Below are 23,658 nucleotides of genomic sequence, written 5' to 3'. Positions count from 1 at the left end.
GGATATTCATGCTTTTGCCTTCACCGAAAAAAATCAGTCTTAGGGACCCTCCGCTACGTTTTTCTCGTGGGTTGATGCGAACTGAGTGTTCGCTTTTAAAAGTGCAATTTCCTCAATATTTTGCAAACATTTAGTAATAAACAAGACATTCAAGCAGTCACTAAACAGGGGAGAAATATTCACATTGAATGCTGCAATGCCGATTAACAGCAGCTTATGGGTTTATACAAAGTCTCACATCTGTATATATTCATAGCAGCCTGGTATTTCGCGGCCATTCACTCTTGCTCAATCTAATAATCCGTCTAGCGTGCAAATGTTACAACCCTAATAAATAAAAGCATTTCATCCCATATTTCTGTATCTAAATTGAAACAATTTGCCACTCTCATTTCCAGAGGTTAAACATACAATGATTGGCTCACCAACGGAATAAATGTAATTATAGAGAATGACATCTTACTGTGCAACGTCATTGTTGCTGTCAATCAAAAATGACCTCGCAACAACCCTATATATTCTCCGGTTTGGCAACTTTTAAAATGGCGATCGTCGTCATATATTTTGTGTAAAAGCAATGTTTATACTTTTGTCCATCTTGACAACGTGGGCAAGTCTAATTTTTCGCTATATAAATACCGAGCTATGCAGGTATCAGTTCAGTAGACACTTCTCTTGTCGAGCAAATCCCAGCAGGCTGTGTGTGAGTTTTGCTAGACTGTTTGAACCTTCCATCAATATTATCGTCTAATGTTTTTGCAATCGCTTTTAAGAAAATACATTTTGAACACTATACCAATGAGAGAAACGTTAGACCAGTTCTAAAAGAATGGACTTATTAATTTAGATTATATAGTACCACTGAAATGTTAGTGTTGACGGCTTGCTTTCGGATCATTGGGGCTACAATTATTGGATAATGCTACATGAAAGCAATGATTCTAAGCAATTGGCTAGTTCAAGAAAGGGGACCAATCATTGGTGGCCATCTCTAAGATTGATTATGTTGCGGGTGGAGATCCCTAGTATTGTGCTATCTGCTCACGCGTCCATTGAAGATCAGTCAGTCTTTATCAGTGACAGGCCTTACATCATTCCGAATTTTATTGTGTTTGGGTTGACATTCAGAAATCTGTGTACTTAGGTCAGTCGAACGTGCCACGGCCGAAGCATGTGCGCTATCTCTCTCTTGTGATTTCAATTTTAGTATTCGTTTGATGGGGTTTGTTGGTCCTGACGTCCTAAAGCGACTCCGGCTCTAGAGGCGCGTAGGGGAGTACGTGGAGTACTTTAACGTGCATTAACATCTTGCAGCACATGTTCGTTTCACTTTTCTCCTCCATCGAAAAAAGGCCGCCGCAGACACAATTCGACCTCGCTTTCTTGGGCACAGCAGTCGAGACCCGTAACCGCTGAGGCACTGTGGAAGGACATTCCTCTTAATGACAGGCTGTAGGGCGAGTATGAGCATGATATCTAGAATAGCGGCGCTAGGACGCCACCTTGGATGTGAATATTGCTAACATTTATTCTTCGCCAGACACATCTCTTTGAGGAAGGAGAGGTGTGCGAGTGTGATGAATTTGGATGTAGAGGAGAAAGCTTTGTTCGCGTGTGAAAGAGGATGTTCGGCTTCCGTTTGAAAAACAGTATATAAAAGGCACCGGTGCCGTGTTTCACTGTTTATTTCTTGGATGTGAGTGTTGCTAACTTTTAATTTTGGCCAGACACATTCGCTTGGGAAATGATGTGCAAGTGTTATTTATTTGTGCGTAAAGGGAAACTTTGAGCCCGGCTGTGATAAAGGAGGTTCGGCATCCGTTTTTAAATTACCATTGGTATCATGCTCCGCCGTTCTGTTTCTCGCTTCGTGTTGTTTTCATTGCGCCGGTGTTCTGGGCGTTCCTCTTTTGGTTCGCGGATGTGATTTCATACCAAGTCCTTCAGCAAATATCTGCCAAATTCCTGGTTAGAACCTTTGCTGCACTGCACGTAGTTTATTTTTATGTTTGTTTGCCTAAACTTGGTTTAGTTTACCTGCACTGATAACCACGCTTTTAACTATAAAACGAAAATGGTGGGTGCAGGGTTAAAGGAGGGGAAGTGTGCCGAATGAATCAGCGAAATAACATCAGCTAATAACAGCCTAGCGGACAAAGGCGTAGCCATTAAACTCAATTCTAATCCAGGATATCCTTTTTTACCTAAGGTTGACAGAGTGAAGTCCGAAAGAAGGCAAGCGTAATAGGGAGAAGAAAAACGCTTTACTTTAGTAAGGTTTTTGGGACCCAAATTAACTGGGTATTTGGCGGAATCTGAGAGAGGATATCTCCATTCAGGCGGTATGGGTACAGCCAAGCTGGAGATAGAGATCATTATGGTACAAATTCTTGCTACTTATAATTCATACTACGAGCGGTATTCGTTAACGGTTGGCTTGGACAACTTGAGTATATATGTAACTAGATTGATATGACAACATCGAAGGTACCGCGTAATATACTAGTATTAAAGCACGACGCGTGATCGGTTATTGTAACAAATGCCGCGGTACAAACTAAAGCTAGATTAGCGCGCCTGGGTTGTTGTCAGTGTATGAGATCAGCTCCGGCTTACGTATAGTTCAAAATGCAGACTCTGCGTAGCTAACCCGCAATAATAAGTGTTTCTGTTTGCCAAGCCGGCTTCAGATATGTGCCCACACGATTTGCAGTTGGTTTTAGAGCCCTTGTCCGTACACACTAACGCTATTGCTTTCGTAGATAATTCTTAATATAAGGATTCTGTATAAGAAAGCTGAGAGGAAGAAACTATTTTGTATCCACAATCTGGAGTTAAGTGTTTTCATATCGCCGAGGTATTACGAGAGGTGGGAGATAGATAACACATATGACAGAGCACTGAAAATGGGTAGAGGGCGGAAGCCTCATTTCGCAGGTCGAACCGATGTTTCGACAAGTGGACTTGTCTTCGTCTGAGCATACGAAGCCAAGTTCATTTGTCGATACATTGTATCTTGAGGTAACAGCGCGGAATGTGGACGGGAGCACAAGGTTAGAGGACGACACAACAAGCGCTATTCTAGCGAAACATTGTGTCGACCTGCGCACTGAGGCTTACCCCTTTTACTTTATTCAGAAAACGGAGAAATTGGTGCAGAGGCATCAAACTAAACAGTGCCCGCAAGAGTATGATCATATATGTTTGATCGTACATACGCCTACTATTTGATAGTGAGTGCACTATTACTATGCCCTGATAACCTTTTCAAATCAGAAGATTCCCTTTTTGCACTGTCAGAGTGGTTAGGGCAGCTGTCCGGTGTACCCAGTCATGGAAGATCGAATCCGGACAACAGCGCCCCCTTTCCAGTGGAGGTTAATGCAAGGCAGCCGTGAGCTATATGATGTTAGTGCATGTTAAATAACTGTAGGTGGCCGAAAGGCTCGGAAGCATGAAATACATCGTCTGTGGTATGCTGTGTTGCTTCTCTTCGTTAAACCGTTAACCAATAAACCGAATAAAATCGAATCACACTATGAAGAAGGCAATATGTATCCCTATTGTAGTGTACGTAAAAAACAGGCAGGCAAAATAACATTTCTTCTTCTGTTGCAGGACCGAATAGCCATGGAAAACCTTTCAGGATTCATGTTATCGCTGGCGATGGTTGTTATAGGTGCGTAAAAAAAATACGTTTCAATTATAGACAATTGTGTTGAAGGAGAAATTTGGGCACCGAGTGCAGAGCAAGAGCAATCGCAGCACCCTACTCTACCTGGGGCAGTATATTATTCCCTGCTGCCAAAATGTTCCTGATAAATTATTTTATCTGTCAAAAAGCTCCGCACAGTATAACCTACAACTAAGAACCGTGGTCACCCACAGCTGCAAGCGACTGACGGGAAATCTACAGTACAACATTCGTGAATGCATTTTTAATAACGGCTAGAAAGCACCGTGAGGGAGCTCAAGGTTTGTCGTGTGAGGACCAGCTTGTTGCACTTTTTAGGAGTTCGGTTCCTCAAAGTGCACATATATTTAGTTCCCGCTAACAATCTAATAGTGGCTTCGGCTGACGGTACTCCTGGAGTTTTCTGTGCACTCCTGTAAAGCTCCAAGACTGTTATCTGTCACTGAGGCTATTCAACGCGCCCACAAATGGTGTCTAGAGCTAGTGCTAACTAGAGACGCCGGCGCATGCTGCAATATGATGCGATTGTGGTGGTGTTGGTTTGACAGGTACTACATGAGTGCTCCCTGAGTGCAATAAGTCGAGGACATCATAAAACGTATCCTGTAAACCGTGTTTTTGCGCCATCTCTGCGTAATTATTTGTAGTCTGACCTTAAGGCCCATCATGTGGCATCACAGGTGCACAAAATGTCAATTTCTCCTGACGACAAAAACGTTATATTGGTGCCCTGACTGTTTTATATTGGACAACATTTAAATATGTTGTGTCATCTATTTACTACTGTTTTTGAATTCATTAAATTTGGGCGTGGAAACTCCAAAGCCGTATATGTTTCGGGCTAGGGCAGGAGATACTAGTAATGAAGAAAAAAAGTGTTATTAAAATCCTGCATTTTAATTTACCTTCCGTTTACTGAACCTGCTTGCGGACTCCATGAAACCTTTTCTCATTTTATTTCACAGCCTATGCAATATACGCGAGCTAGAAGCCAATTTAGTCTAAGTATTTTGTCCCAGCGAGATGGAGAACATTTATGATCCGTCGGGCATCGTCCTCTGTTGATGCGGCTTTTATCGTTACAGCCTTTTTTTACTGTGCTATGTTCTCAGTCAAGCTAAGGAAATGAAGCGATTATCTTAGTTCATTTTAATGTTCTTTGTATATAACGCCTGTCTGCAAGAAACACCATGTACGGTGTAAAAACTCCCACATTAGAAATACACAGCGGGCTTTCTATGATACACGCCAACGAATCTGCGTCACGAATTTTCAACTCCACGCTGATTTTCTTCTGAGCACGGTTGCTCAGATATTCTCCGTAATGATAACGAGTAATTTTTTAGTTGATAATGCCGACTGTGACGTCAGAGACGCTTTAGACTAACTGTGAGGTTTGTCCTTCAACGTCCGGTCTTGGCATGAAAAGTACGACGTTATTACCACCACTAAACGCCAGTGATAGCAAAAGTGTAGGAAGCATTGTCTAATCATCTCTGCTTGTGAATTATGCCGGAAATAAAAGCATTTTCAAATAACGCCAGAACACAAAGCCTATTGGCGCATGTAACTGATCGATGTTAGAGACATACAAAGGTACGTACCAAAGGAAAGTCAAATATTCTATGCTGCTCATTTATTACTACACGTTCAGTCTGAAAGTACTTGTTCAATAGCGAATTGTTATCTTTTTACGTAAGGTTGTCAGAATTGCCAGGCATTGACTGTACGATTCAGGGTAAATAGAAAAGTCACATTGAATTTCTGTTATATCCTGCTGAAACATCCTGGATGCTTATGATACGTCGCATTTTTCCGAGCAATTGCCTTTCGCACTAAGGCGTGGCTTAAATTCAAATATTGGGTGAAGAGGGGAGATAGCACAATAGGAATCATCAAATAAAGATTGGGGCTTTTCATGTAAAGCTCCTTAAACGCAGTCACACCCATTTAAAATGTTTGATTGTTTAGAAAAGCGCATTTTGTGTTTTCTGGGCCACTGACGTGAATAAAATCGGCGGTCAGCTGCTGGGGGCTTGAGTTTCTTTGCAGCAAATCGTACAGTCAGTTAGTGACTTTAGGGCAGGGTCGCGAATTGGGATTGCAAACAATTTACTTTCTGCGACTGAAATATGTCAATGGCGACGCGTACGTAAACAATGTAAATCAGCTGCGTTATTGCTTCTTTCTAGACAGCTGTTCTTGAGCACAGATAGGCTTCGATATCGAGTGAGGTCTGCTAAATAATCCAATCTCTTTGAACGGCACCTAGCAACAGATTTGCATATAATTCCCTGAATGTGACATTTTGAGCCAAGGGTCAAATCTCACAGCGGCACGATGACGTAGAAGCAGCTTTGACCTTATTCACTGATTTCAGCCACTCTGACTGTGTCCATATATGGAATATTTTTATACTTGCAGTAACTAAATTTAACATCTCAGCAATTGCACTACCGGCTAGCAACTCAGGATATTGTTACTCTTTTATATTCGAATCTCTTTTTCAATGAAATAATTTTTTTTATTTTACCCATTGCAAATCTGGCAGCATTCTAGCGCCAATTTTAAATTTTGGTTGCGGGATGTCTGATTCATAAACTTTCGTATTAATGTGCGTTAGAAATTACTGTTTTTTACTTGAACAGATGCGCGCCAAATACGAAACAATTTAAAGCGATAGCAACACTATAACGTGCGAAACTTGTAAGCGTGCCCTGGTTCTATTAGGTGTCGAGTTCGATGGTGTCATAAAATTCAGGGGACACTTTGGCTCACTGAAGTGCTTCAAGGCGGATGCAGTAATGAGTGACGGGTGTATTTTGCCCTAGGCCGTAATTACCGGCAACCAAAAGGCCCAATTCTCTAAGCATAAACTTTCACTAGTTGCCTATAACCTTGCTTATTAGCACAGGCACGCTAATTAGCTAATTGGTGTATTATACTTCAGTCAATTGTCACTACGAAGCATACCTATCAGTATGACATAGTTCAGATTCAGCAAGCATAAACTAGCGCTAATAACCTAATTACAACTACTCTGATAATTCGTCCAATAATGTAATTGACTATTGTAAGTACAGGCTCGCTTGACTAAGTGTATATTTAGGAGACTAATTATTGAATAAATATTCTAATTAGGTAAATAAGCTGTATGGCTACATAACCGTTAACTAAATGGTGTCCCAATTAATTGCAGCATCACTATACCATATACCTTTAATTGGTTGCATGGTTCCTACCCCAAGTACAATTGGCCCCGTTTGAAATTCGAGCACTGTTAAGTCGCGATCATTTCGACCAACTGAAAAGCGCGATATTTCTGTCAACAACTATTACTTATAACGTTGAGGCATTAAAGGCTCCGCCTTCATAGCGAAATCGTGTCAGACGGGGAAATTCAATTAATAATAATTGTTGGTTCGCACGAAGGGAAAAGCGCAGTACTGTCACACTTTTTTTGTGGATACCTGAACTGCGCCGTAAGAGAAGGAAGGAAGGTGGGAGTGAAAGTGGAAAGAGAGAAAGAGGAGCCGTAGTCTAGGGCTACGGAGTAATTTCGACCACCTGGAGATCTTTAACGTGCGCTGACAACGCACAGCACACGGACGCCTCTTCGTTGATACAGCTAAAAAAAGACGTGGTTGATCCTGGGTACGGCACGGGCACCAAGGCTATCTTGGGGCTCGACCTAAGGCCTTTGACAATGTTACCCTTGAGGCAATATTGAGGAACCTATCGGACATAAGACCGGGGGGTAGAACCTTCCGGTACATCAGATCGTTTCTGGAGGGTAGGACTGCGGAGATTATAGTCGGAGCAATAAAATCGAATCCCTTCCTATCTCGCCTTGATCAAGATACCACCCAGGCTGCAAGGGATATCGGGACTTAAACATACATTTTATGCAGATGACATTACTCTTTGGGTAACAAGAGGCAGTGACGCACATTTGGAAGAAACTCTACAGCACGCGGTGGATATTGTTGAGGAGCTAGCAGGGGAAGCAGGACTCTCGTGCTCTCAGCCCAAGTCCGAGCTTTTTGTGCTGAGGGACAAAACAAGAGGGATACATGCGAGGCACCGCCTTTAGAGGTCAAAGTGGGGGGCGTACCGGTCGCTGAGGTCCAAACGATCAGGATCCTGGGTATGTATCTGCAGACTAACAGGAAAAATAGCGAGTCCTTGAAAAGGCTCAAAAATACGGTCAATGCTACCGTGACGCTAATCAGGAGAATCGCTAATCGTAAGAGAGGTGTTAAGGAAAAGGACTTGTGTACGCTGGTGCAGGCGTTTGTGCTCAGTAGAATAGTGCATGCGACGCCTTATTTGAAGTTGGACGCGACGGAAAAAAACAAGGTGGAGGCTATGATTAGGCAGGCATATAAAGCGGCCCTCGGGTTGCCTCACAATGCGTCTACCGAAAGGCTGCTGGGATTAGGGGTGCACAACACCCTAGAAGAACTACGGGAGGCTCACTTGCTGATGCAGCTCGGTAGGCTTTCAAAAACAAAAGCAGGAAGGGACATATTGCAAAGGATCGGCATTGGAGTTGACGCTCCAGCTTGTGACACTAAAATTCAGATTAGGCGGGAAATGCACAAGGGCTTGTACATAAAACCTTTGCCCAAGAACATGCATCCAATACATAACGAGGACCGCAGGAAGACAAGAGCCAAAGCTTTACATTTTAAGTACGGGGAGTACAACAGGGCAGTCTATGTAGATGTCGCCGAGTATAGGGACAAGGACGCATTTGCAGTTGCGGTGGTGGACGGGCGGGGACGCTTGACCGCCTCCGGATCAGTCAAAACCCGCTCCCCAGAATCTGCAGAGGAAGCGGCGATAGCACTAGCTATTACTAGTAGTAATGCTGACTTGATCTTCAGCGATTCCAAAACAGCCATCCGAAATTTGGCGAAGGGCAGAATATCTGTCACAGCGGCGCGATTGCTGAATTGGGCCACAGGGCGAGGGACTACGAAGGCGGAAATTGTCTGGGTACCAGCACACTCTGGGAATCCTGGGAACGAGACGGCTCACATGAATGCTCGAGGTTTCGTCAGCCGAGTAGGTGAGCCGGACGTTCCGGGAAGGTCCACGAGAGATGGGCTGGTATCCTTTCATGACATTACTAATCATTTCAAACTTGAGCGGAGGATTTACCCAGCCCCGACAAGCAATTGGTGAAGGCGCAGGAATGCGTCTGGCGACGTTTGCAGACTAGATGTTTCTTCAACCCATACGTGTTGAGCAAAATCTACCCGGACATTCAGCCGGAGTGCAAATAGTGTCAGGAATTGGCAACCTATGACCACATATTATGGAGCTGTAGCATAGCACCGCCACCGGCGGATATTATGCGTGATCCTTCCCTCGAGCAGTGGGAGGCCGTGTTGGCCAGCTCAGACACGGTCGTCCAGACCAGGGCCGTGGAGTGGGCTACCCAGGTCGTCGTCAGCCATGGGTTGATGGCCATCTAACACGAAACCATCCATACATGCTCTCTGAAGAAAATAAAGTTTTTCCATCCATCCATCGCCTCCACCGAAACGCAGCCGCCGCGGTCGCGTTCGAACCCGGGCACTCCGGACAGTAGTCGGGCGTCTTACCAACGGGGCAATTCAAGGAAACACTTTTGTCAAGTCCGTGTTGATCTTGACGCCAAGCAGTGGACACATCAGTACCCAATGAATATTTGCAGACGGCATTGAAGTAGTATCCCCAATGTTTTGTAGGGAGCTTCTTCTTAGAGGAGCCCAGGAGGTTTGCTTCTTACTAATGTTGAGAGTTTTTTTTTTGTTTACATTCGTGAAAGTCCTAGCTATTTGAGAGGGTAGGACCAAAGAAATATTTCCACAAGATTTGGAGTTCTGGGAATTCACTGCAAGTCATACTGTGCGGCTGTGAAGCTTAAAGCAACAGCTCCAAATGTTTGAAAAACTGTGTGCTAAAACGGATCGCGAATTCTTATTCTCTAAACGTCAAAAATAATCAATAGATACCTAACGCAACTTGCTTATGCTGCTTTCTTATAGCAGGAGGTACTGGCATGCTGTATGTTTTGGCGCACTGAATACGGCTATGCAGGTCCCATCGATTACGTTCACCATTGTCCCCAGCGACCTCTCCGGTATGATCGCCTCTCCACATTCAGGCCATACGAAGGAAAGCGGCTCTATTCGCTGAGTAAACTCTCGTTTAGCGCAGAGTGATTGAAATCATTGAGCACACCCTTTTATAGCCCGAAGTATAGTTAGGCATTGGATGTTTTTCTGTAAATGCAAACATATATTTTCCTCATTATGTCTATATTCATGGGAACAGAGTACAGAAATACTTTGAGAAAACGAATAAATTGCTCAAAATAATGGCTTCAGTTTGCTGCAGTTGTAATGCTTTGATACAGTTTCAATCATTGGGTAAGCATAGTCGAGTCACCGTAAATATATTTCCAATCACTGTTGAATTAGAATGTAGAATGAACAAGTGAACTAATATATACTTTTCATTTTTTTCCAGTAACTCTATCAGCAGGAGGCGGTACTCCTATCTTGGGTCATTTAGTGAAACCGGGCCCGCCTCCCCAGTGAAGAGAGGAAAGCTTAAATATTACTTCGGATTGAACTCCCAAATACAAGAACTGAATGCCGGCAGACACTCTACCTTGGACAATCTTCCTGAAGATGTGTGCAGGGAGTTTTCTACCGAAGATAGCCTTCGTACAGCGTGCTCTAGAAATAAAGAGTTGTACATTACTTCTTTCTCTTTGAGGGAGAATTCAAAAGCTGTCGGTTTTCTCTAAAATTATTTCTACAGCGATGCTGCAAAGGTTTGAATACCATTCTATGAACACGGTGAAATTTTACGCACTATTCTTTCGGAAAATCCAGAGAACAACTCGGAAAGCGAGCTGTTTACGAATTCTTCAGAGACAAATGAAATCACATAAAAGACAAGCTTCAGCACGTGTGGAATCGAATTCTGCAAATAAGTTCTTGCCGCTTTTATATCTAGATCTTTACATGGTGTAGTGAATTTTACACTCCTTGACCTACGTAACTATGGTTTCTCACACAGTGGCTTTGTATTGAAAAATAGAAAAAAAAAACAAATGCGATCAGCAATTTTTTGCGCAAGTAAATGTAATCATGTAATTATTTTCAAACCATGAGACAGACATCTATTTATAATTAGAGAACTATATTACCTTAATCTCCTGGTCATCCAAAAGAAATTGAACGTGGAAAAACAGATTACAGATGACGCACTTGCAGTATTATTTGTGACCGTCCAGAACGATGAAACAGCCTCATGGCAGCTCTCAACTCTAACACCCTTCTAAGGTTTCTCCCCCCCTTGAGCCCCGGCAGGCTATGCTTCTGATCAGAAAAAAGGGGCGGGGAGAACTTGCTATGGGCACTTAGAATCCATAAGCGTGAGTCCATAAGCATAAGCTTCTTTCTGAAGAAGGTACCTTTGAGCATCGTGCCACACAAGCAAGTTGAATATCGTCGCATCTAAAATTCGGAAACAGACGCACCGATCTTCGCTATTGTGTCCTAATTGCAAATATACGCTCAATATATATTAAATAATATACCCCGCCGGGGTGGCGCAGTGGTTACGGCGCTCGACTACTGTTCCCAAGGACGCGGGATCGAAACCCGGCCTCGGCGGCAGCTTTTGCATGGAGCCGAAAAGCAAGGCGCCCGTGTGCTGTGCGATCTCAATGCACGTTAAAGAACCCCAGGTGGTCGAAATTTCCCGAGTGCTCCACTACGGCGTCTCTCATAGCCTGAGTTGCTTTGGTACGTTAAAACCCCAAAAACTAACCAAACCAATAATAAATAATATAAAAGGAATGGGCAAATATCATCCTGATTATAACTTTAACCAAGGCCGCTATTTCACCAAGGCCGGAGTGATATCGGTTACTGAAGATATTTTAAGCCATCTTCGTCGTAATAAAAGAAGCTCTAAAAACAGAACATAAAATCACTAGCGATTTTCAATATAGACGCATTTTAGGCCAGCCCCTTGCGATAAACAAAAAAAATTGCCGAATATACCGTCAATGTCTTAAGCGAGAAATAAGTCAGCTATAATTTCATGGGCAAAATGTAGGTAGTGCTAGAAGGTGGCCAGTAGGTGCGTCCCCGCCAATGATGACACCGGGCGACACGCCCCACGCCATGGCTCGGATCTGGACATCCGGGTCGTCGCTGGCCATTATATTACATGAGGCATCAAGCAAGGGATTAGAGGTAACGCAAGTAGTGTAGCCCAACTGACGTACATTTAGTGATCTACATTTACCTTTTGCAAAGATAAATGGCATATTTGAAAAAAAAAGTCGCTGCGCGAAAAAAGGCGACTACTAAACACTTAAAGAACTGGACAAGCGCTTCAAAAGTTTACAAGCTTTAATTGTTTAGCCGTCGTCCTTTTTACCTCAGTGTATTTTTTCAATCATGTCTAATTACCAACTCGCCCAACTTTCCACCTCACAGAAGAGGCAGTTCGAGTTGATTTCTGACTTGAGGAATCTGGAATTTAATTATTTCATATATACGGTTTCACGGTTTTTCTGCACCACCTTTTTCTCTCCGTAAAGTCAGCTGTATGGAGTGGGTATTTAGCCCACACGCTCTCTCTAAGACGGCGTCCACAGTTCAGTAGCCATCTATTCGAGTATGTATGGGCTGCGTTAACAGCGTTTGTTGCACCCCAGAGTGTAACTATTTCTCGTGTTACCATTGGGGTCAAAGTTGAGTAGAATACTTCTGACTGTGCCAGAAGTTCATCATTTTATATAGGTGTGTATGGCTTGTTTAATTTCGCTCACAAAGGCGGTGGCTGAAGGAGCGCTGAAGGAGCCGCACCAGAATGGATGGTACTTTCTTTGGTAGTGGAGCTCCGCAGATTTCGATGCGTACCTGTTCCCATAAACCTCTCACCACTTCGCTTCGAATTCTGTCTACAGGAGTGCTTGGAAAACGAAACTTTCTTTCTGCACGGTACACAGCCACCAATGTAGCAATGTTCAAAGCCATCTGTCCCAGTGGACGCCTAATTATGATATCCTTGGCGTAGCACAAGCAAAAAAATGTTGAAGACAGCGGATTAGGACACTAACGTGCACTTGCTGTGGGAGAGAATGATCGAATAATGCGTGCATATCAACATACTTTACACAGCTTAGTTGTCTATCATGCAAACAAAGATTGTCGCGTCTATGGCTGGCGATGATTTACATAGTCCCAGGCAAGGTTAGCCTGGCTGGTCCTATTATCTTGGCTTGCGTATCCTGCAAATCGCTAACCTATACGGCTCATCCTCGTTACTCGCGGTATCTACATATAAGGCTTAATTCTGGGACATTTTCAGGGTGTCAGAACCTGAACAGTAGTCGTCGTTGTTTAGTGGTGTCACAAAATTCCTATGAAAAAGGAGCTCCCATAGTCGACAACGGAAAAGGAGTATTCGGTTGCACGCACCCGTGCAAAAAGTAAACGCGCTACATATTGCCGCTACAAGGCACGTAATTATTGGATACCTAATATATAAATGTTGGTATGGCTCAAATAGACTAAATCACAAAAACAACTAGGAGTGCTAACAGGAACAATATCTGCCCAGCCGTGGTGGTGCGTATTTTAAGATGCTCGACTAATGTGCCGAATTTCCCGGGAAGGTTCTCGACAGCTGGCGGCTGCGCATCGGTGGAGTGTGTTAAGGAAAGGCGTCCGTGTGCTGCTCGATGTCAGTGCAAGTAATATTTGATGCACAGGATTGAAAGGCGCAGTATCTGTCGCACTACCCAAGCGGCACACCAGCATTAGTCCAACAATGGTTCATCACTGGAAAAGAATGGCATCAATATTGGATTGTTATTGGCATTTCGGCATTTTACTACATTCTCTATTCTTGGCCCATCTTTCGTTCCAAGACTGGTCCAGTGTTCAAACAAGCTGGAGCAACCAATTGGTTGGTTGTTTCATAGGAAGGGAAAGGCGCAGTATCTGTCACACTTGCTCTGTGGACACCTGAACCGCGCCGTTAGGGAAGGGATGAAGGTGGGAGTGAAAGTGGATTGAGAGAATGGGGAGCCGTAGTGGAGGGCTACGGAGTAATTTCGACCACCTGGGGATCTTTAACGTGCGCTGACATCGCAAAGCACACGGACGCCGCTTCGTTTCGCCTCCATCGAAACGCAGCCGCCGAGGCCGGGATTCGATCCCGGGAACTCCGGCACAGTAGTCGGGCGTCTTACCACTGCACCACCCCGGCGGGGCGCTGGAGCAACCAATGTAGGCACAATATTAGACCCCATTCAAGCACCATGATTCTTGCCAATAATGTCCAGCATTATACCATCATTATATTACTAATATTTGTATAATAACAGCTATTCCATTGATGACCCATTGTCAATGCCAATATGATACCAATGGTTAGCCATTGCAGGATGAATATTGTCGATACCAATATTCATCGAATGGTTCATTTTGCATTCAAGCAATATTCGTGACAGCACATCGAACTTGCTGGGACAATAATGGTCTTTCAAATAGGAGTGACCTTAATAATTCAAAATGCCGCTCATGACCAACCAGTCGATATTCACGAAAAAAGGGCAGGGTTCACAAAAAGATAATATTTATTGCAATTGTTACTAGACGGCAGTTGTTACTAGCCAGCGCTGAGGACACACATAGCCGCAGCTGGCGGGGCAGTGGCAGGCAGAGTAGCAGCAGGGGCGTGCAGGGCAGTGGCAGGCTTGGGCAGACCAGTGCGGGCTCTCGAGAAGTGGAAGGGGCCAGGGCGAGGGAGGGCACACTCATAGGAGTAGTGAGGGGGCTGACCGTGCAATCGCTTTCACAGGTGGCATGCTTGGTTCGCTAGGGGAGGTTTCAGCATAACGCCTTTTCCTTCCACCCCCTCTGTCACAGGGACCAGGCAGCCAGCTGCGAATCAGTATAGCGTTTCTCATTGACCATGAATTTCGGTACATGAATCCTGGAATTTTCTACATCTTCCTAAAATAATGCGCGCGATTTTATATGCCTCGTAACAGTGTTATAAATTTTGTTTCCGCGTTGTTTTTGTGCAGGTGCCATTTGCGAAAAAGTGGCTGCCTGGTTCCTGTGACAGAATGGGTGAAGAAAAAAGGCATTATGCTGAATCCTCTCCAGACGAACCAAGCATGCCACCTGTGAAGGCAATTGCACGGTCAGCCCCCTCACTACGTCTATGAGTGTGCCCTCCCTTGCCCTGGCCCCTTCCACTTCTCGAGAGCCCGCCCTGCTCTGCCCAACCCTGCCACTGCCCTGCACGCCCCTGCTGCTACTATGCCTGCCACTGCCCCGCCAGCTGCGGCTGTGTGTATTCTCAGCGCTGGCTAGTAACAACTGCTGTCTAGTAACAATTGCAATAAATATTATCTTTTTGTGAACCCTGCCCTTTTTTCGTGAATATCGACTGGTTGCTCATGAGCTGCAATTTGAATTATCATGGTCACTCCTATTTGAAAGACCATTATTGTCCCAGCAAGTTCGATGTGCTGTCACGAATATTGCTTGAATGCAAAAGGCTGCATTTTATGGCCTGCACAGGCAGTGCCACAAAATGTGTAATCTTGACATCATCAATTGTACATGAATGGAGTAGCCGGTGTACCCATGAGCCATTGGATGAATATCGGTATCGACAATATGCGGCATGAATGGAATAGCCAGTGCACCTGCAATGGCTAACCATCAGTATCATATTTGCATTGACAATAAGTCATCAATGGAATAGCTGGTATTAAACAAATATTGGTAATACAATGTTGGTATAATGCTGGACAGTATTGGCAAGAATCATGGTGCATAAATTGAAAGTCATATACTGTGCCTACATTGGTGGCTCCAGCTTGGCTGAACACTGGACCAGACTTGGAAATAGAGATGGGCGAAGAATGGAGAATGCAGTAAAAGGCCCAAATGCAAATATCAATCCAATATTGATGCCATTCTTTTCCAAAAATGAACCATTGTTGGACCAATGCTGGTGTGCTGCTTGGGTAGTGCGACAGATACTGCACCCTTCCCTTCCGGTGCATCAAATATTACTTGCACCGACATCGCACAGCACACGGACGCGTTACCTTAACACCTCCATCGAAGCGCAGCCGCCAGATTTCGAGAACCTACCCGGGAAATTCGGCACATTAGTCGAGCATCTTAAAATACGCACCACCGCGGCTGGGCAGATATTGTAACTGTTAGCACTCCTAGTTGTTTTCGTGATGTAGTCATTCTATTCGAGCCATACTAACATATATATTACGTATTCGATAATTACGTGCCTTGTAGCTGTAATATGCAGCGCGTTTACTTTTTGCATGGGTGCATGCAACCTAATATTCCTTTTCTGTTGTCGACTATGGGACCTCTTTTTGCATAGGAATTTTGTGACACCACTTAACAACGACTAGTACAATTCAGGTCTGACACCCTGAACATGTCGCAGAAGCCTTATATGTAGATGCCGCGAGTAACGAAGATGATCCGTGTAGGTTTGCGATTTGGAGGATACGCAAGCCAAGATAGACAGACCAGCCAGGCTAACCTTCCCTAGGGCCATTGCCTCCTATGTAAACCATCGCCAGCCATAGACGCGACAATCTTTGGTTGCATGACAGACAACTAAGCTGTGAAAAGTATGGTGATATGCACGCATAACTCGATCATCCTCTCCCACAGCAAGTGCACATCAGTGGCTTATTCCGCTGTCTTCAACATTTTTTTTACTTGCGCTACGTCAAGGAAATCATAATTAGGCGTCCACTGGAATACATGGCTTTGTACATTGCTACATTGGCGGCTGAGTTCCCTGCAAGAAGAAAGTATCGTTTTCGAGCACTCCTGCAGACAAAATTCTAAGCGTAATGATCAGAGGTATACGCGAACACGTTGTACGCTTTCGAAATCTGCGAAGCTCCACTGCACAAGAAAGTACCATCCATAGCGGTTGCGGCTTCTTCAACCGCGGCGTGCACAAAAGCCCACAATTGTATATTTTAGTGCGCTATCGAATGACCTTTAGCATCGAGATCTAGGCAGTGTTGCGACCGTGCATGGTCCGCGCTTGGGCGCCCTATTGTTCGCCTGTAGGCATGGTATTGATATGTGCTGTTGGTGCAAGTGCTCTAAGTGAGCCTGTTTCCATAAATCTTTTTGTGTGAGCCTGCTTTGGTTTGTCGAGATCCGGCAACTTCCAAATTGGCCCTGTCAAGGGAACCTCAAGAAAAATACAAAGAAATGTCGCCATGTGGGAAATAGCCGGAAGTGCTTTTCTTCAACTGTTCACCCTTCCCGTCGAGAGGCGCTATTGTCAAGTGAGGAATGCCTATTGTCCAAAGGAGACGATCGGAATGACACGTCCGCGGACTTACAGGAGAAGAAAGGAGCATGACGAATACGGCCATTAGAGGATTTCCCGGGAATGCAGGAAAGAGTTGCAAGTGCCGGAAAGGGACAATGCTGGGAGCAGTATTCGTGGCGCGCACGTACACTTGGGTTTCTGAGAAGGAAATCCACTTGCCGGAACCACCATATCGGATCTTTGCAGAATAGAAATGTACCTATTCGCCGTTCTCAAGCTCTACCCGTCAACAGGTGACTACGCCCGACGAAACAGTACCGGCCAGTCAGTGCATCAGACCATCAGTGCAGTGATGTGTTCGATTGGATGCCGATATCTGAGAGGCGTGCCCTGGAACTGGTTGGTCAGCATCTTCAGAGAGGGGCTGGACATAGGTTGTTTTAAGGACGTTGCAGAGCACGAAATGACGCTGATCCCTGGGTAAACGGCAAATCCAAACGCTTCTCGCTATGAACTCTTAACACTTGCCATTTTGCTGATATACCCTTTTTTCATGTAAAAAAGTTTTCTGAAAGTGCCATTAAACCTGATTGTATATATATTAACAACTTCGAAGATTCAATTCTTCATCAACCCGGAGTCTGCACACTACCTAGTGAAGGCCGGGTTGACTTAGTCCCAGCCCCACGACAACTGGTGACCAGCGGTGGGATCTGAATCTGCAAGCAACAACATCTGGTCATTGGAGGTGGATCATAATCTACAAGCCACATCTGGTGATCGGAATTGGCATCTGAAGCTACAAGCCACAATATCTGGTGATCGGAGGTGGCATCTCACTCAACAAGTAGGAGCAACAATCGGCCAACAAGAGACCAGCTCGGAACATCGATCGCATGTGTGGGTGAGTGCTTGACTTTTCTTGTGATGTGGACCAGGTTCTAGCACAGGGTTAGATTTTATAACTGGTAAAGTGTGTTGAAACGCCTTTAGGTTTGGTAGTTTGCACAGTTGTTTTGGAAGTAGCCGACACTCGGAGCGATCATGGACCTACAGAAGCTGCAGAAACCGGAACTGTTGCTATTGTGTGAGGGATTGGGAATTGATACAAGTGGTTTGGCTCGAAAACCTTTGATTTTAAAGGCAATCACTGATTTGGGAACCGATGATGTGGAGCTCTGTCAAGCATGGAATCTCATCGGACAAAAAAGGAGGAGCAGTTCAGACAGCAGAAAGAGCGGGAAAAAGAGGAAAAGAGGCCTGAGCGTGAACTTGAGAGAGAAGGAAAAAGGGTGGAGCATGAAATTGAGCTCCGGAAATTAGAAGTAGAGTTGAGCAAGAGGTCGGGCAATTGTCCCCAGCTAGCGGTACCTCTGCTCAACAAGGAGGCAGATTTCAAGATGTCAAAGTACATGCAGCCATATGTGATATCAGGGAATATCGGTCTGTATCTGGCTAACTTTGAGCGAACCTGCCAAAAAACAGTCCTTCCAAAGAGAAACTTGGTCTCAGAGATTATTGACGGTTCTGCCCTCCGAGGCAGCGGACGTTGTCTCGCGGCTAAGCAAGGAGGACGCGGACAACTACGAGAAGGTCAAGGCTTGTCTTCTGAGAAAATATAGATAGGCTTAGCGCCGAGGCGTTCAGACAACGTTTTCGGAACGCTACTAAGTCCAGGGACGAGAGTTACCCTGAATTCCTGCACAATTTAAAAGTCAATTTGGGCGAGTGGCTAAAGAGCACAGATTCCTACAGTGATAGGGACGCTGTATTCGAGCGAATTCTTTTGGAGCAGTTTTATTACTGCCTCCCAGAAAATGAAAGAAATTGGTTACAGGACCGAGGCGACATTAGGTCGGCAACTGAAGCTGCCAAATTCATTGAGGAGTACGCTTCGCGCCGACAATTCAGCAACCCAGCAATGAATAGGCCCCACAATCCCAAGTTGAGTGTGAATAACCGTCAGGAAAGGCACTTTGCTAGAGTTGCAAACGAAGGAATTAGGGTTTCTTCAGGCAAACTCCCTAGAAAGGACGGCAGTGAGAAAAGTGGGGATGTGACCAACGCGCAGAACACAAAGAATAAGCTTGAGGCTAGGAAGCCGCTCACATGCTTTACGTGTAATGAGCAGGGTCACATTGCCGTCAATTGCCTGAAAGAAAAGATTGCTTTCTCGTATGTCAGTGACTGCGATGAAAATATACAGCCTTCGGAGCCCTACCTGCATGACCTAGTAGTCAACGGGAAGCCTTGCAAGGTACTGCGCGACTCGGCCGCAACGATGGATGTTGTCCATCCGGCGTATGTGTCTCCTTCCGACTATACAGGACTGTGTGCATGGATCCGCCAGGTAGTGGAGGAACAGAGTGTGTGCTTGCCAATCGCGAACGTGGTCATCAAGGGCCCTTTCGGCGAGTTAACAACCGAGGCTGCCGTTTCAGGAAAGCTTCCTAAGTACAATCCGTATTTGTTTTCCAACAAATCGGACATGCTGCTGCGAAAGAGAGGCATCCTTTTCGGAGACAGAGTTGTGCAAGCCTTGACACGTTCAAGGGCACGAGAACTAGCTACATTGCTCATTCCAGAAAATTCCACAACGGAGGAAACGACAGTTAAAACACTGGTCGATGAGGAAGATAGCGGGTCAGAAAACTTTGAGAGCGAGGCATCTCAGATAAGTCAACTCTAAAGTGAGCTTGATGAGACGCGGAATGAGGACGTTCTTGAGAGTAAATTCTTGCTGCCAGTGTCTAATAATCTCACGAGACTGCTAAGTGAAACACGAGAGGACTTAGCTATGGAGCAAGCCAATGATCCTAAGATACAGGAGATAAGGAAGCGCCACCGCGCCACTAAGACAGCAAAGAATATTAATTTAGAGGTGAGAAATGGAGTGCTGTATCGCTTATTCAAGGATGAGCGCGGAGTAGAGCGGGACCAATTAGTCGTTCCCCAAAAGTACCCCGAAGACTTACTGCGACTTTCGCATGGCAGCTCGTGGCCTTGTCACCTTGGAATAAGGAAAACAAAGCAGAGGCTGTTGCAAGAATACTATTGGCCTGGATGTTTTAAGGACACGGAAAATTTTGTACTCTCATGCGACACGTGCCAGCGTGTTGGAAAGGCGCAAGATAAGTGGAAAGCTGCGATGTTGTTAGTGCCAATCATTACCGAGCCGTTTCACCGGTTAGTAATAGATGTAGTTGGGCCACTTCCTGTGACAGAGTCAGGGTACCGTTATATCCTCACTATGTTATGCCCAGCCACAAAGTTTCCAGAGGCTGTTCCGCTGCGCGAGGTGACGTCCGAGAGTGTAGTGGATTCGCTGCTGTCAGTGTTTGCACGAGTTGGATTCCCTTCCGAGGTCCAAAGTGATCAGGGTAGTGTTTTCAAAAGTGTCCTCACCACCTCATTTCTCAGGCGATGCGGCATTAAGGTAGTGCACAGCTCGATCCACCATCCGCATAGCAACAGCGTAGAAAGATGTCATTCTGTTCTCAAACGCGTCCTGAGGGGACTGGGCTATGAAAACAAGCACGAATGGGATATACCTGCCTGCCTGCAGCACTTTTCGCTTTGCAGTCAGTGCCGCATGAATCCACTGGATTTAGCCCAGCCGAGTTGGTGTACGGAATGTCACTGCGCTCACCTTGCGAATGGTGCGCGAAGCCTGGGAGGGGAATGAATTCTACTACCCAACAGTAGCAGAATTCATTCTGAACCTCTTGAATCGCTTACATAACACTAAAGAACTCGTTGAGGCCAGCATGAAGTCATCCCAGGCTAGTTTCAAAGTGTACTATAATAAGTAAGCCCGTCGAAGGACGTTTCGTATATGGGACCAGGTGATGTTGCTGAGAGGTTCAAGGCAGAATAAGCCCGAAGTACAGTGGGAAGAACCTTCTGAAGTCATTGCAAAGCTTTCTAACACTAACTACGCGTGAAAATCCCCGGTAGGCGTAAAGAAGTGCGCATTTATCACTGCAACCTTATGAAGCCTTATGTGCAGAGGGAAGCCGTGGTAAATCTACCGTTAAACCTTCCCGAGGAGATGGGGGACAACTTGATTTGCCTCAGCGGAGAAGAAAGCAACTCTCAGGAGCTTCTCAAAGAGGCGCAGCAGAGAGGGCTTATTACGCGTCAGAGAAAGAGTGCGCTTGCATTGTATGGGACATTCAAACATTGCAGTGCTATCTTGGAGGGGCGAAATTCACCGTAGAGACCGACCATTGTACCCTGGCTTGGCTGCAAACTGCGACATCGAAGAACAGTCTCCTTCTGAGGTGGAGCTTGATTTTACAACAGTACAATTTTGAAATATTGTACAAAAAGGGGAAGTTAAATGGGAATGCGGACGCGCTTAGCCGCTGTTTCTATGCGGTCCGAGGTGCTCCTCACCATGTGTCTAAATTGATACTCAGGTTCTTTTTTTTCGTGCGCTTGTATTTATGTGACTATGTGAAGCAGCACGTTTGGTTTTCTAGGCATATGTGGGTCCTGAGCGTCTTGAGTAAGGGCTTTTCTCGGACAACGATGACAGTTTTCTTTTGACCTGGTCTCTTCAGACGGGAGCCGAGTGCTTGCTTAGACATGTGGTTGAGTTTCAGATAGCTCAAGCCATTTGGCCAACGACAATCAAGACAACGCGACAAGCGACAGCGAGCTTCAAGCGTTGATGTGCAGGCCATTAAGTCGTATCTTCATGCAGCAGCTGCGACTGCTGCCCTCCGTCACTTTTCTGGCGGGGGAGGTGGCTGTTGTGACCGTGCATGGTCCGCGCTTGCGCGCCCCATTGTTCGCCTGTGGGCATGGCATTAATATGTGCTGTTGGTGCAAGGGCTCTAAGTGAGCCTGTTTCCAGAAATCGTTTTGTGTGAGCCTGCTTTGCTTTGTCGAGACACTACAACTGCTAAATTGGCCCTGTCAAGGGAACCTCAAGAAAAATACAAAGAAATGTCGCCCTGTGGGAAATAGCCGGAAGTGCGTTTGTTCAACTGTTCACCCTTCCCGTCGAGAGGCGCTATTGTCAAGTGAGGAATGCCTATTGTCCAAATGAGACGATCGGAATGACACGTCCGCTGACTTACAGGAGAAGAAAGAAGCATGACGAATACGGCCATTAGAGGATTTCCCGGGAATGCAGGAAAGAGTTGCAATTGCCGGAAAGGGACAATGCTGGGAGCAGTTTTCGTGGCGCGCACGTACACTTGGGTTTCTGAGGAGGAAATCCACTTGCCGGAACCACCATATCGGATCTTTGCTGAATAGAAATGTACCTCCTCGCGGTTCTCAAGCTCTACCCGCCAACAAGTTACCACGCCCGACGAAACAATACCGCCCAGTCAGTGCATCGGACCATCAGTGCAGTGATGTGTTCAATTGGATGCCGATATCTGAGGGGCGTGCCCTGGAACTGGTTGGTCAGCATCTTCAGAGAGGGGCTGGACATAGGGGGATTTAAGGACGTTGCAGAGCACGAAAAGACGCTCTGAGCCCTGGGTAAACGGCTCATCCAGACGCTTCTCGCTATGAACTCTTAACGCTTGCCTTTTTGCTGATATACCCTTTTTTCATGTAAATAAGTTTTCTGAAAGCGCCATAAAACCTGCTTGTAGATATTTTACCAACTTCGAAGATTCAATCCTTCATCAACCCGGAGTCTCTGCACGCTACCAAGTGAAGGCCGGGTCGACTTAGTCCCAGCCCCACAACAGCAGCCCAAGTAGGTGGGTGGGAAGCCTTGGTGGCGAGCGCAGCGTCGCGTCGAAGGATAAAATTATGTTTTAGTCGCGATGAATAAAATTGTTAAGAGCTACTTTCAATGAGACACACACTTCACATCATAAGGATAGCAAACCTATACAGCCACGCCGAACACTGACCAGGGAATGAAACCGTGGTCTTGGAAATACGAGCGCATGCGTCTTTGCGGATACCCTTCATTACAGCGAACACTTGTTTTCTGCGCACATAGGGAAGCGTCACTTCCTAACTGGACTATTTGATGACAATAGTGATTGACAGCAGCTGGGAACACTACCGGGCTTGGGTAATACAGGATGTTACTGCTGGAACCATCATAACCTGCAACTCGTTAGCCTCAGCAGAATCCCCCAGAGAAACAGACATAATCTGCACTGGAGCCACCACCTTTGCGAGAGAATTTAAACAAGCCATATACACCTATAAAAAATGATAAACCTCTGGCACCCTCAGAAGTATTCTATGCAACTTTGACCCCAATAGTAACACGAGAAATAGTTACACTCTGGGGTGCAACAAACGCTGCTACCCAGACAGCCCATACATACTCGAATGCAAGCCTACTGAACTGTGTATGCTGTCTTAGACAGAGCATGTGGGCAAAATACCCACACCGCACAGCTGACTTTACGGAGAGCAAAATGTGGTGCTGAGAGAGAGGGAGAGAAACACTCAATGAGCATAATAATCATTAAGAATTCGCAGGAGCTGGGTGGTCGGTGCCCCTAGTCCAGGGCTCCGCTGGCAGCAGCTGACTTGCGGACTAGCTGGATAATCCAGGCTTGCTGGTCCAGGTTGTCGCTGGTCAGGGCCGCCTCCCACTGCTC

At 45.5% G+C, this 23,658-nt stretch overlaps 1 long non-coding RNA gene across 1 annotated transcript; it reads left to right on the top strand.

The window, feature by feature from the left end:
* Positions 1 to 587: 587 nt before the first annotated feature.
* On the top strand, positions 588 to 10,477 carry LOC146188465 (uncharacterized). Its single transcript, XR_014707211.1, has 3 exons — positions 588 to 703; positions 3,619 to 3,679; positions 10,217 to 10,477. It is a non-coding gene; the product is annotated as an uncharacterized LOC146188465 (long non-coding RNA).
* Positions 10,478 to 23,658: the final 13,181 nt, after the last annotated feature.

Source organism: Amblyomma maculatum, chromosome 5, assembly GCF_055883805.1.
Source record: "Amblyomma maculatum isolate TAMU_Amacu chromosome 5, ASM5588380v1, whole genome shotgun sequence".
Classification (NCBI taxonomy): domain Eukaryota; kingdom Metazoa; phylum Arthropoda; class Arachnida; order Ixodida; family Ixodidae; genus Amblyomma; species Amblyomma maculatum.
The sequence above is the reverse complement of the archived record's forward strand: the minus strand, read 5'-3'. Positions and strand labels throughout refer to the sequence as shown.